The sequence below is a fragment of the Pararge aegeria genome, chromosome 14, assembly GCF_905163445.1.
Source record: "Pararge aegeria chromosome 14, ilParAegt1.1, whole genome shotgun sequence".
Lineage (NCBI taxonomy): Eukaryota > Metazoa > Arthropoda > Insecta > Lepidoptera > Nymphalidae > Pararge > Pararge aegeria.
The window spans coordinates 8249767-8263804 of NC_053193.1; the positions used below are offsets into that span (position 1 = coordinate 8249767).

Here is a 14038-nt window from a genome sequence, read left to right on the forward strand (position 1 = left end):
GGTAATTTAAAATAAGTAACGGTTTAATCGACGATGTCATTCTGTATTATATGGATACTATAAGGATTCCACAATATTTGTCTTGATAAATTTCTGCAAGGAGATAGACATACAAGAAAGCGATCATTAAAAAGCCACAGTAGGCCTATTGTAAATATAAACAGTCAGTAGACACAGTACATTTTTGTCGGAGAAATTGTGAATTTCTTGGAAAAGTCTGCACCACATGAATAATGCATGTACTCGTAACATGGCGTCTATTGAACGGTATGATCGCCCGCGCCATTGTTCGGTGCGCCATTCCTACTACAATACAAGCTTTGTCCTTCACTAGCTCTTATGTAACGTAGCTTAACTGAAGCTGGAAAAAAGCAAACATTTGGGTTAATTGCTTAAAATGGGATCATGAGGTTGTGTGACTGTCGCCTGTTTAATGGTGAAAAGAAAACTTATTTGCGGCTTCATGCGACATTGTTTCTACGAGTTTCGTAGACTTATTTGGCGTAGCGGTGAAAATGAACGTATATAAAGTAAAAGGTTTTAAGTGCGATTTTAAGGTAGGTATTTGAAGTTATTTCTGATTAAAAATTTCACCCTCGTTTTGGTAGCATTGGGAAACAAACGCCCAGAATACCTGTTTCGATTTCCTAAGTCTGAATGTTCCGTGAATAAATTATGGTTTTTGTACCTATACTTATTTATAGTGGTCATATTTAGCTTTTGTTTGGTCATATAAGGATTATATATTTGTATATTTACTGAAATTGTCTGCATTCGACATGGATTTTAGTGATTGTGTGTCATACATGTGGCCTCTTACGTTTGATGTATCTAACATTTCATCAAAACATCATCATCATGCCTGAGAGTTCTCCTCTCAGAATGAGAAGGTTTTAGGCCCTGAGAACGTTATGGAGAACTCTCAGGCATGCAGGTTTCCTCACGATGAAAAAAAAGTCTCGAACGATTTTACTTTACCGTTTAAAGCAAGTTATACTTAGTTAAATTCTTCGTTGTATAATCGTCTGTGTATATTCCGGGTTATTTAAAATTCCGCAGGATTCATTTGTTTTTGGAGCTTTCCTTTCCCTGGATGCAATATATCTCCTTGTCAATTTTTATCGAAATCTGGTTCAGGGCGGAACTGTGTGAAAAGGTAACAAACAAAAGTAACCCCCCTTTCGATTGCTTAATAGCTCTTTCTGGAGCTTGTTCCGTTTTAAAGATGGTTTTTTTTAAGATATGATAAAGTTATTGTTTTAGTCCACTACAGTCCTTGACTTCAATTTCAGCAGTAAGCCCTTGACTGCAATCTCACCTGGTGGTATGCCTAAGATAGTACGGAAGTACTGAGGTTATGGAAGTTACACCCCTAGTCGGTTTTCTCGAGGCATTATTTTGTCGGTAGAGTGGTACTTAGCCACAGCCAAAGACTTTTACCAGACCACATCAGAGAAAATTCAGAAATTATTAATTTACGAATTTAATAGATCAAACCTCCTTAGACCTCAGCGCTTTTGCGCAAGGGACATGTAAACAAAATTGTCATCTATACTACATCTATTAAACTGATAAAAAATAAAATAACAGCTGGATATATAACTGATAAAACAATAATAATAAAAAGCTACACACTGTACTTGAATAATATGGTTTTTAGTTTTCAACAGTTACAAGAACTTGTCCATAAATAATTGGACCATGCCCTATAAAATACCAATTTTATATAACTTTTTATTTAAAAGGATTTATCTGATGAAATATTAACATAGCAGCGCGCTAATCTGTAACCGATAGAAAAGCCGACATGACAACTTTCCCTGACAATAAAAATGCGTATATATATAAAAGCCAGAATTTACACGAACTACAATCCCATTAGGCAGAAGGTTACACACATGTCGAGGCCTGATAACCCCAGCCAACATAAACGTAATGGTTGCAGTTGATTTTGTGCCAAACAGAACTTTTCCCTCCATCGGGTTCTGGTAACTTTCAGATGACAATTTCGAGGTTTTATTACAAAGGAATTTGAGTAATGAGAGCCACTTTCGAGACTGTTTTTTCATCTTTAGAAAACGTTACGGCTGGGGAATAATAGCCAGATTTCCTTACTAATATATTTTTTAATAGATGGTAGGTGATGATGCACCCTGATGAATTTCTAACATGTCTTATAATGTAAAAAAATCTATTCATAACTTTTTAATATAAAGTATTTTTTTTAAATATAAAAGTACAAGTTTGGTAAAATAAATAATAATGTGTTTTTATTATTTTTTTAACAATTTAATATAAACTTTAACACTAAAAAGCACAAAAAGTAACTAAAAGATTGTTTACATTAAATGACAGGTAAGGAAAAATATACTTTAAAGTACACTTTTGTGTACGTTTTGTGCGCGCGTTTGTGTTTTATCCCAAGCTACAGGACTACAATATCGTTGTACTGATCGTGCCGAACATAGGGAACAAACAATGCGAGAAGGCAAGGAGGCGCCCTGTATCCATCAATTTGAGGCGTAGGTGTTAAGCCACATGTGCCTGTAATTTCACCGACAACTATGCCCTTAAGAACGCAGTATTCCATTGCAACAATGCTGCTTAGCGGCAAAACAAGCATATTGATAATATTTCCACGGACGAGAATAAATAAGCATGTATATAAGCATATTGCTTTTAACAAACTTTCGTATTGAATTACTTTGTAATCCGTGTCTCTCGCCTTCTTAATTCTGTTTACAATGACCCCGAAGTTTACTTATTTTATAGTAATATGAACAGTGTACGTCGCAACTTAGTAGATAAACTGTTGCATGCTAGGTAAACTTAATACTTAGTTATAGTTTGCTGCGTTTTTGCTGGGTTCTATCAGGTACCCTTGTTTATATAAGACTTATCTGTGGAAACCTGTTATTAGTTTTAAGTCAACCAATTTCTTAACTATTTAGTATCTATAACTGTTGGTTTTCCAATTAAAGAAAAATAAAATAAACAAATAAATACATAAGGCATTCTCATAATTAACTGACGTTTTGGCTTGACGGTTTGTCTATCAAACTATATTAACAGCGCAAATGTATCAAAGGCAATTTTTCTAACCCCGCAGGGACGCAAGAATGCTTGACCGAAATTACAAGTGTCAGTAAGATTGATTAAAACTGAGGTACCTATCACACGGAAACAAAAATACACACTCACGTGTTTATAAAATTATATTTCAAAAAAGAGAGATTTTTCTGTCTGTCGTAAGCGAAATTCATATTTATGAAATATATTATCATCATATCAACCCATTACCGGCCCACTGCATTCCACGGGTCCACTCCCACAATAAGCAGGGCTAAGACCGTAGTTCATCACGCTGGCCAAGTGCCGATTGGTGAACTCCACCCGCCTTTTAGAACAATACCTGCATGCCTGAGGCATGCAGGTTTCATCACGATGTTTCTTCACCGTTAAAGCAAGTGATATTTGATTGCCCAGAACGCGCATAGCTTGGAAAAGTTAGTGGTGTGTGTTGGGATTCGAACTCAGCCCCTGAAAGTGATGCCGGAGTCTTCACCACTCTGCAATGAAATATAACAGACTGATTTCGGGTGAATTTTTGTCAGAGTATGTCCGACTAATTTGACGTATACGTAACTCTCGTTAGCTTTGCTATCAGTCGCGATAACATATTCTTGAACGTCCTTCGAGCTTGAAGTCTAGTCGGGAATACTCGACAAAAATTCAGCCGTATATATATTTCATTAATATTCACTTTATCGCCGTTACATATAAAAACAACGAGCGTACTTTATAAAACTTGATAAAAACAAATCGTTACAATTTGATGGTCGAAAATATGAATAAAACAAAAGCGCTCACAAAAGTTTTTAGTCGTGAAATTGTTTCCAAATTTGAATCCCCATCACCGGACACATGTTACGCGACGTTCGAGTTTTGGTCCCGAATTGACATCGAGCTCCGAGCCTTATTAAACTGTTGCAAATATCTAGCGTTCAGAAAATAACAGGTAGGTAATCAACCGAAGCTCACAGAAAGCTCGTGTAATAGGTTCCATCCATGTCCGAGTTTTTGCAGGTTCGATAAACGGTCCGATAATTTTGGTGGTAAACTTCTGACTTCCGTAGATATTTATTAATTTTAGACGCTTAGGAACCAGGCAAATTTTACACACAGTCAGGTTATATTAGGTAGAACGTTTGCCTAAATCGTGCGTTTACCTAATCTATATATGTTATATAAAAGAAAGTTATGTTAGTTTATAACTCAAGAATTGCTGAACTGAACTGAAATTTTTATGATATTTGATTTTTTGGATTCCTTTTAGACCGGAATAGGATAATAAGTATTAAAATATAACATTCAACAAAAAAAAAATCTGCTCCTACTAAGTTCGCCGGGACAGCTGGTGTTATATAAAAGAAAGTTAAGTTACTTAAGTTAACTGCTGTCGGTATGTGGTATGTCGGCTGCAATTGCATTTTAAAACCATCCAGGAACCCATTACATGAAATGTACACGCAAAATCTCATCCAAATAGGTTTAGGAGGCTGGAGGTAGTTGACAAACACACGTACAAAAACATTATTAAAACGATAATAATGTAAAGATAGTATTGTACGCCCAAATTTGGGCATACTGATTTGAATCTTATCTCGGCCTTAACACGTGTAAACACATAAAATTCTATTCTATTCTAATAAAAACGGTCATATCTAAAACTTACCCAATAGCAAATAAACCGGCGATAGAGATTGATTAGCAGTACTATACGCACATAATGAGTGGGGCCCATGGGAGGCACAATCCACTTTTACGAGGCTGTTATTTTTTATGGTGACAGCAGTCTGCATGCCATGGACAAGGTTGGCGACAGTTTAATAAAGTTCGATGTGAATTTGGGAGCTCGAATGGTGTAACACGTGTTTGGTTATGAGGGGCGAGGTTTAGAACTATAAAAATTACGTTTACACTGAAAACTTTTACTTTTTTTAGACAACATTAGCTTTATTCTTAAACTTTTTTTTACTCGTATTTAAGTATGTATCGTATGTTTTAGTATATATGAGTTTATTATTTTTTATTTCTAGTTACCACCCTTCCGAAAAAGACGTGCCGCAAATCGATTTAGTCTTTCGGAAGATATCACGTAGAAACCGATTAGGGGTTTGGGTTTAATATAACTGTCATAACCTTAAATTGCAGTGGTATAAAAAGAGATGGAGAAATATTTGAACATAGAAAGATTCAAATCCTGTTGGATTCAAAATATCTATATGTATTATAAAAATATATGAAATAGGCCCACCATTCTGCGCTTTTGCGAGTTGATGGGCTTTAAAGAGTTAATGGGTTTTAACGATTATTGCCACACAGTTATTGGTAATAACCGGAATCGACGGGGGTTGACATTGCTAATTTCCTAACTTCGGCAGGCATTGAGAATTTACTTACAGAAAAATCCAATAACTTAAGAGTCTTAGTCCGACCTGTTGATGGAAACCAAGTCCACGTGAACCATAGTCGAAGACTCTTTTCTCTCCACCAAAAAGGCAGTTAATGGGCTGTCAAATTATTTGTATAATTAAATTATCTCCCTGTGTAGTCTATGTTAAAACCCTTTTAATATTTATTTAATAATTGAACTAACTAACCTTGTCTCATACAAATACGAGCTGGTGTAAATAAAATAAGGGCGCTTTGAAATTGAAAATGTCTGAATTGATTGATTCATGAACGTCGAGCTAAATCCTCCGAAGTCTGTAGCAACTGTCCTAAAAATTCACGTCTCTAGCTTTGAAATTTGAATTTCATGACTCGAACATTCGGTTCGCAATTGTGGTTTGTTTCTTTTTACTTACTTAAAACGAGTTGAATCAGCAGACGTTGAACTTCGTGAATGAAAGTGTTGTAAGTCATAAACTTCATCAATATCCAACAATAAATTATTGATCTCCTAGATTCTTCTAGATTCTTCTAGATGACTTAGGAAGAAGGTACACCATTAAGTCAATATTTTGGTTGTCACTGTTTTTATGCTAAACTTACAAGATAAACAGTGTCGTTGCAAACTTTTTGTTAACATGAAGTAACATTGTAAGGACGTCGTCGATATTAAGGAGTATAGACACCAAAGCCGCCAACCCACCGACACAAAAGGGGGCAGGTTTGGCAACTTTGTCAGTGGCATAACGTCAGTCAGACATAAAGCAAGTCGGCCGGTCGGCAGCTTTAGTGTGTACCTAAACGAGAGATTAGTTTGAATAGTTACTTTAGACGTTCGTCTGCATAGAACTCATGGCATCGTGATTACTACCAAATGCCATTTTAACGATAGCTTAAGGTGATGGGAATATGTTGAAATATTAATAGTAACCTATTTTTTAGTTACTTATGAATCTAATAGTATTATAATTCATATTTAATATTGAATAGTTTCATATTTAACAGTTTTTAGTTTAATACTCTTTTTAATTTTAATTTTTTTATCTTTTGACCGGAGATAATAATGATAATGTTGTATAGACCTATAATTGATTTTTGTAATGGCACTAGACAGAATTTGTAATTCTAACACAATATTTTTTTATTTATGAATTTTGTTACAATTAATTGCTAGTGTGTCTTATGAATATATTAAAAAAAAAAAAAACGTGATAGCTTAAGGACTACCGACGGGAAAAATATTGCCTACTAGTGTAATTTAATATTCTCTCTTTTCATAATAAACTCAGCTCATGGTTGATCTTACTCCTTGTCTTGTATTAAACCACAGCAAGTCGACTACCATGACAACAATAACAATAAATTTCCCAGTTTTACAGTGAGTGCGTCGGACGGGGCCGGATATTATAACATGGCTAGTCTTCATAACAGTCACTTCCGAATGAAAATCAAGATACATTGAAACACAACGTTGTAACCACAATTTTTCAAACATATTATTAGAAAGCCTGGACGATTAGCATAAAATTTTTTTTGGTAATTAATTAAGTAATCAGGCATTGATGGAGGCCAGGCCTCACTTCCGATAGGGTATGACGGTCTTGGAATTCGCAAAATTTCGAGTGTTTTGCTGCCAGCTTTTCTTTCCTCTGTGTACAGTACACACACTCTTCTTCAAAAAATTATATCCAATTCTTTGGGTTCCTTAGAAGTGTCATACTTGGCAGAGGCAAGAAATAGTTGGTCTGCTCTTAGTCCCAGTATTTTGCCGGTTTTTTTTTCTTCACAGAGTCAGTGGGACGACATTATTTGCAAAAAAACCTTTGACACACTTTTAGACCAAATGCCATCTAAAAGAGACCGTGCTCGTCTTCTCGCTCTCTCTGCTAAGGAGTCCGGCTACTGGCTACATGCTCTCCCTTCAGCTAACCTGGGCACTAAGTTAGACCACACCACTCTGTCGGTGGTGATCGGTCTTAGGCTTGGCGCCTCTATAATTCAGCCTCATCGATGCCACTGCGGTGACAGCGTTGACACCTACGGTCACCATGGACTCTCATGTTCAAGAAGCGCTGGTCGCTTCTCTCGCCATAGCACCATCAACGATATCATCCGACGATCTCTTCATCTGTGGGATGCAACTTGTGTTGATACCTAGAGCGGGCAGTTACCTTGGCCAACGAATTAGTTTGGCCATCCAAAGGGGCAATGCTGCCAGCATCTTAGGAACTGTGCCTCGCTGCGGTGGTTTCGAGGACGTTTTAGATTTTATTTAGTTTTAAATTGTTTATTTTAGGTTATATTTATAAAACAATTATTAATTAAAAAAAATATATATATACTACGACAATACACACATCGCCATCTAGCCCCAAAGAAAGCGTAGCTTGTGTTATGGGTACTACGATGACTGATGAATATTTTTATGGATAATATACATAAAATACTTATAATATACAGATAAACACCCAGACACATAATATACATAAACATGTTTAATAAACGTTATTATTATTATTATATTATTATTATTATAATATAACACAGTTTTATTAACTTGCAAACTGGGCTTGTACAGAAATTACCTGTATAACCTAATTCATAGTTCACATCAAGTTTTTACTCATCCCAGGACCTCGTCGTACCTGCTAACCACATGACCGACGTGCTATTATTAGTCATCGTAATTTTTTATTAACAATAAAATTTATGTGTGTATAGTTGCATCAACTTTTTTCCCTTTAATCCATTCTCGACGACTTCCGTTGCACAGCGATGGAAGTCGATTTCCGGTTGAGTCAATTTAGGAAATGATCTTTTTGTATTGGCTTAGGTCTGGCTGTTTCCTGAAGCTTTGAGAATAACTACTTACGTTTAATAAGTTTAGTATAATTTTCTTGCGATTTAAATACGCCGCCTTGGTGAAGTAGCATGTCTTAAACGAACTGGCAACGAATAGCGCATAAACTAATATTAGTAAACATCGCTGAAGATGTGGTCTTATAAGCGGGAGGTTCGATTCCTGACAGGGGTAATTTGGGAATTTGCAATTTCAGAAGCTTTTTCGTATTCGTCTGGTGGTAGGCTTCGGCTGTGGCTAGTTACCACCCTAACAAAAAAAAACAGTCAGAAGGGTTTAGGCCTTAGTACACCACTTGGCCCAGTGCTAGATGGATTCCACACGCCTTTGAGAACATTATGGTGCACTCTGAGACGTACAGGTTTCGACACGATGTTTTTTATTCACCGTTGAAGCAAGTGATATATGAATTGTTTGAAACGCACAAAACTTAGAAACTTTTAAGTTGCGTGAAGTCGAAGTCCTAACCACTGCGCTATCACCGCTTCTAAAAAAACATTACCTCACGCGATTTAGCGTGTATGGTACGATGTATTGTACGGTAAGTGATGATGCAGTATTAGATGGTCGCTGGATAACCGAATATGCGGAAACGTACCGGAACGCTAAACCGCTTCACGGCACGTCATTGTATGTAGGGTGGTAACTTAAATTTATTATGGGGCTGACTACTTAAACGGCAATTCCTGAAACTATCAACAAAAAAAACTACTATAGTGCAAAATAATACCTTAGTGACAGTAATATTGCCGCGCTGGTGTAGCGCATCACAGATGTTTGCAGATGCTCACGTTGATGACTTTTATGGTGTAATGAGGAAGAGAGCTGCATCTTTGATGAGCAGGATTCGCGGCAGCAGCAACAGCATTTTGCAAACACTAGCTGGAAAGCTAAATAACCCCTTCTGGAGGCACTGGGTGGGTTTACATACACACACACGGAGCAAATAGTATTAATTTTTAATTATTTTTTAAATTTAATAATTATCATTATTCATTGTAATTTTTAATTTAATTTTTATTTTTTATTTTGTCTTTTAATTTTATATTTTTGACATGCCATTTGAATAAATTTATACTGTAATTTTAATTTTTAATTCAACATTGTATATTAAGTAATACTAATTGTTGTTTTAAATGTATTAATATGGGCTTTGCCTGAAATAAACAGATTATAACATATAATAAATATAATATTCAATATAATTATTATTATTATTAATATACCCACTTAGTTAATTTGTAACTGTATAACGACATTTGTAATCGTATTATTAGCCTAATTAATTTAAAATAACAATATACCCTATTTCTGATTTTTTGAATTCATGAATCTTTAAATTGTTATGTAATTTTTAAATTATTTTTATTTTTAAAACATTTGCACACTGTCTGTTACAGTCTATCGTGAAGGGGCTATTAATTAAATGATAACTGGTTGGGTACTCACAATTTGGCAAATAAATAAATAATAATATATTATTATTATTATTGTTGTTCAATATAAGACTTCCACTATACATGCATGATGAAAAATGCAACTTTGCAATATGATATTGCTGTTACGAAGCATTTTTAGAAAATAGCGTCACAGTTTGAAGTTATAAAGTTACGGTTCTCACATCGACTTCCTCTGTCTCCCGAAGTGGCCGAATTCAGAGTGGTTTGACAGAGTCACGTCTCAGCGGACAGCAGGCGATATCTCTTTACAAGGCTGTGTTTACAGTGGAGAACCTAGCAAAGTCAAAACTTTCTTTATTACCGTTACAGTAAGGTATTAATCATTTTCCGTATTCATTTAACTACTACCACTATTATGGTTCTTACGTTTTAAACGCACCCTTGTCTAAGAAGAAACCATAATACACTAGGCGGTATATTTCTCATCTGTCTTTCTATTAGGTTGTAACCTATGTAAGAGTTTTCGTACTAAAGTATGTTTTTTTTTATAATTTAAGGATGAGGTAAATTAATTGAAACAAAAATTATCCTGATCATACACTTATTGCGATACACTTGTAAAATATTTAAAAAAAAACAAAAGAACACCAAATTCAACCTAAAATCAATTTCAAATATTAGAATAATAAACTTCTACGGAATTAACGAAATCTTAAAGGTACACAATGAGACTTACGGATTGGTGGACTCCGCACACCTTTCAGAACATTATGGAAAACTCTCCGGCATGCTGGTTTCCTCACGGTGTTTTCCTTCACCGCAAGTGATATTTTAGTTGCTCAAAATGCACATTAGCTAGAAGTGCGTGCCGGGATTCGAACTCGTCCCCTCGAAAGTGAATTCCAAGTTCAACTCACTGGAAGAATAAAAATGGTGTAATAAAGATTCAATACGAAGGTTGCGAATAATATCTGTGTTAACACGTCTTTACGGCTAATATAAATGGATTTCTTGAGGTTATCTGTGGCAGACGAATATAAAAAGATTGTCGAGTATGAATGCACTCAAACGGCTTCCGTCTCATGTTACTATTCAAGATTTTTAATTCTTCTTGCTTTTTTCCATTTGTGTTGATTCAAGAGAGTTATTTTGTGCTCTTTAACATATGTTAGAGTAAATTTATAAAGTGGGTGAATAATTAAACTTTTGATAACTATAAATTCATATTTGCTTGATATTTATGTTCATGACATTGACTTGACTTTTTATATAAATACGACTGCATTATCGATGCACGGCAGTCCTACATGGACTCGAACGATGCAAAGATACATACCAGTGTCTTAGTAGTTTATCACATATTAAACAATACACTTTTTAATGATTGATGATAATAAAAAAAAATGACGCCTAAAGTGTCGTAGCTTTCTCTGTGTGATGTAGAAGCGTCGAGATTACCGACATAGCTTTTAAAGGTCCGTGATGCTGTAGTCCCACTTATATTGGGCGGAGCTTGGAGAACTGATGGACTGGGGTCCTAAGGTGTTATAAAAGTTATTAAGCACAACCACAGCTGATACACTAAGGACTTACTCTAAGTTTCTACGCACTGGGTTACATATTAAATTTTTACACAAACAGGTTTTTTTTTGTTTGTAAGTACTTCAAGCTTTACCATCCCTTACATTACGTGAAGCCCAAGGGAGCCAACTAGAAGCAATGCTTTTGTTATGAAGATAATGATTATGAATGCGAGTGAAAAATCCATCCAATAATATATATCCAGAATAAGAATAAATAACTGAGCCTAGGTGACAAATTGCAACTCTTAGGTAAAACATATTACGAGGAGTTAGTTTTAATTACCAGATCAACGACTTAACGTGCTCTCCTCCGAGTCTTTGGTCAGAATATTGTTGTCATTCGGAATTAAACAAACTATTCATGATAGCTACTAAAGCGGACCTTTTTCCATTCCATTCGTACATATATGTGGAATTTCCCTTACTTTACGATCATGCTTGGTGACCCAGTTCGGGATCGTCGCGGGATCGAGGAGGGTTTACGATTTTCAATATTTGTTATCCACTATGTACAACCGCTATATCTTATGGGAATAGTTCAAGTTTCATTGCTAGTGTTCTCTACTATCTCTTAGCGGCAGCGTTGTTAGATGTGACCTATTTACAAACATATTTTTAGAAACGAAATTATGTTGACATTAGGTTTCTTACATAATACTCAACAGCCTTCGTAAGGTATAATCCGGTTGAGTGACTGGTATCCAATTTACGTTCGTTTATGTGGGGCTTCGACCGCAGCCCGATAATTGACACCGAAGGCACAACCGCGACTGCAATAACCATTATGGGCGACAGCCAAGTCACGCAAAAACATCAAATTACACCACGTCGCTTAGGTACAATGTCCAATCTTCTAAATGCTTTATTATTGTCCGGACTATTGTGACTTCCCAATAAAAATAACGTAATTCGCCGTCCCAATAGTGTGCTCTTATAGGTTTAGTTTAGAAAGTTGGCATCTTGTCCGTAGCGGTTATTTCGAGTTCCCTACATAGGTTACCGCGCGGCGGCCGCACAAAAAGCAGGCTCTATTTAACGGGAAATGAAGCGGAAAAAAGCGTTCTGAGTCCCGGAGTCAAGAACTGGATTACTGTGGCTGGACCGAAAACAAATCTACTACGATTTACGTACCGTAAACTCGTTACGCGATGTGAACGAGACGAGTTCGAGTGAGTGTGGAGCGATTGAGTTTGTATCTTGTTCTGATAATGAAAGGGTCGAGATCGGGTTAAACGAGTCCCGGCAGAGATAGGTTTGGTGCGTAGACGGGGCAGTGAGAGAGAGGCGAGCTTACACGCTGCCTATACAGAGGTTCGCAGGTTCATTCGTAAGAAGTGTCGTTATCACAGTCGCTGTACGGCAGTCGGGCGGCGAGCTCGTTGCAGGGAGACCACGTTCCCGTTGCGCAGACTTCCACTTCGGCAGAAGTTTTACGTAAATCGCGCTCGGAAATTGGAGAGCCGGCAGCCATTTCCGATTCGTGACTGATTACGATACTCCATAGAAAGTGAAACCGAGCGATTGGTTCGCGATAACAGAATTGTGTAAGGACTTTACTTTGGGTGTTAAATCGAGTGACTAAGTGGGACGATCCAGCTGAAAAGTGAAATTTAACTTATATTGGACTGGTTTCGATATCAGCGCAGTTTTGTAATAAAACTGTGTGTTGATTATTGAGGTTTGACTCAGATTACTTCCTTATACGGTGAGTACTAAGTTATCATTAAGTAACATAAGGTGTACCTATAAGTAAAACTAATAAAAAAGAAATTGTTTTTAATAGATGTGTTATGTTAATGTTTTTAAATAAAAACGAAAGTTATTCAGAGCGTAAAGAGATTGGTATGAAAGTGATGAATGTAAATTGCTTTTTAGCAAGCTATATATTTTGGCTTAAAACGGGGAAGCCGGCTCAAGTATTCATGAGGAAAAAATGTAAAAATGAAATATCATTAGGTCGGCGCTCAACTTACACTGTTATGTCGCATCCTGATTTTAAAAACAGTAAAAACTGTTTTATTGCCTCTTAGCTCACTTTTATGTGAGCTTTTGACTTTTTATTTAGGAACAACATTTTTATACAATATTTGTGTGGAGAAGGAACTTAATATTAATGATTTCATTATAGTAACGTTTGTACGGATACGGATGTTTCTAATTCTGGTAGCTCGTAGGTAGGTAGGTAGGTTAATTACGTTAGTATAATATGTATATATGTACCTACGCAGGTTAAAAATAAAATTAATAGTTTTAGGTATTTTCTTTTGAGGTTACTATGTAATTGATCTATTTCTTGAGTATTAGACATCAACTAAGATGCATGAATGAAAAAATCATTTTCTTTTACCGGCACATGTGATTTAATAAAAATATTGCTACACATTGCCCTTTTAAAAGAGCAACTGATATCTGTGTTTCTCTCCGGCTTATTGCAACATTATGCATTCCGAACACAAACAACACAAAACATAGGTAAATAAACACACGCTTTATTAACCAACAGAAAGGAAACTCTCCGTAAAATACTTTAAAGAAATTATTTTCTTAAAGGAAAATTTGATATTGTAAAAAAAACTAAGCGTACGGGTAAAAATGCGTAAGTTTCAGTCTTGCATGTATTATCTTTATGCGATGAGCTTGCGAAGAATTTTCTCTGTAAGAGAATTAAAGAGGTATCTTTATATGAAGAATTGTAAATAATTTCCATTCAGACAATAGAAACTAACTAACAGCGTCACAGT

The 14038-nt window shown here is 35.8% G+C and overlaps 1 protein-coding gene across 4 annotated transcripts in view; it reads left to right on the top strand.

Annotated features, from left to right (window-relative positions):
• Positions 1 to 12106: 12106 nt before the first annotated feature.
• LOC120629175 (brain-specific angiogenesis inhibitor 1-associated protein 2) overlaps positions 12107 to 14038 on the top strand; it is a 311572-nt gene continuing 309640 nt past the window's right edge. For 3 of the 4 annotated variants that reach the window (XM_039898004.1, XM_039898007.1, XM_039898008.1), the window contains exon 1: positions 12107 to 13002. The gene's annotated coding sequence lies outside the window, so the exon portion shown is untranslated. The remainder of the gene's footprint in view (positions 13003 to 14038) is intronic. The other variant, XM_039898010.1, reaches the window with a different exon arrangement.